Source organism: Aulonocara sp. 'chitande type north' Nkhata Bay, linkage group LG17 (genome assembly GCF_057382095.1).
Source record: "Aulonocara sp. 'chitande type north' Nkhata Bay isolate Kocher_YH1m ecotype deep benthic linkage group LG17, A_spYH_male_GT1.1, whole genome shotgun sequence".
Taxonomy (NCBI): Eukaryota; Metazoa; Chordata; class Actinopteri; order Cichliformes; family Cichlidae; genus Aulonocara; species Aulonocara sp. 'chitande type north' Nkhata Bay.
Window position 1 is genome coordinate 42,684,969 of NC_141360.1, and position 1,551 is coordinate 42,686,519.

Sequence of the window (1,551 nt, forward strand, 5' to 3'; positions counted from 1 at the left end):
AATTTCAGATCGATCAGGCCTTAACTTGACAAAAAAGTTATCAATCGTTCTTTTCATCTTTTCTCATTGCCCACGGTCAGTTATATCCACTTCTGTCGGTCCTAGGATATTCACAAGGCCTGTGTATCATCACTGATTTCTATAATCCACTTGATTCCGATTCACAAGGTCCAGATTCGATTTGGTGCAATTTTTACTCAGAAAGTGAGAGATCTTATAATTCTGATCATTTATCAGTACTGACACTAAACTTTATCAGAGATGTGACCATCACAGCACATGCCGTTGTGTCAAAGTAACTGAGAATAAAAAAATAAAAAAATAAAAACATAAAGGAGATTTTCCTGGCATGGATTTTATAGCAGATAACCTTAAAAATATTCTGCAATTATACCTAATTTGAAAAAGTTTACATTTCTTCAGTATTAAACAGCAGAAATTAAGCTTTCTTATCCGACGTCATTTACAAAGGAAAGAAAAGACAGCGGCCGCCAGCGCTGTAAACAACGGTAGACTGATGGGTAATAAGCGAATGAGTAATGCAGAAAACACATGTTTGAGATGGGAAACTTTTCTTGAAGTTTCTCTCACAGTTCACGCACAGTGGGTTTTATCGTGTTGGAAGCAAAACAGCAAAAGTAAGAAGGAATTAAGGATGATATTAGCCCCCACGCCGACTAAGCTAATTCTGATGCGTCGGTCCGCTCTGTTTACGTCTTCGTGTGGAATGCGTTTCCTGCTCTCATTTGCTGGTTGTTGTTGAAATAGTTTTGTGAGCTTTAACCTGAGATTCTGGCGTTTCTGGTAAAACACATTTATATTCATTCAATTCAGGATTTAATGAATCGATATCGCTTCATTCAAGCTACTCACCTGTCTATATCCACCTCCACTTCCAGCTGGACCACGGACATTTACTGATTGGTTTAGACCACGAAGGGGAATCACGTGTGTCTGTTGTTGATCACATGGACGTCTGTGGCAAATTTTACAAACACTTCTCATAATGAACGAACTCAGGAGGTTCAACGTTCCAGCGGTGAGCTGCTCTGTGCCACTTCCTTGAATATTAGCTGGGGAAATCAGCCAGATCAGCAGCAGGTGGACACAATCACACAGGTGCGTGGGCCAAGAGCGAGAGCCCGTAAGGATCTCCACCCAGGCAGAGAGGAGGAGGAGAGACAAAGAAAACAAAAACGAACAACAAGAACAACAAAACCTGTAGCCAGCGTGAGCGAACCAGAGAGACACGGGGACCGTGACACATTTTCCCCACCAAGTTGAAGTCACTGATTTTGCTGTTCCAGACTTTTGGACTGAAAGTGAACAGCGGGTCCTGACTCCGCGTCTGTGGTAGAGGTTGACTGTCATGTTGTGTAAAGGTGGCATCCTCCTGCCCTCGTAGGAGTTTTTTGAGCTGTGGATCTAAACAGCTTTTTTTATTATTATTTTTATTTTTGCTTTGCCAGACTTCTACAACCTCAACTGAAAACTGTACGCTCCATGGTAATCCGCTGTTACTGGGAAAATATAAGTCAATGCAGTACTGTG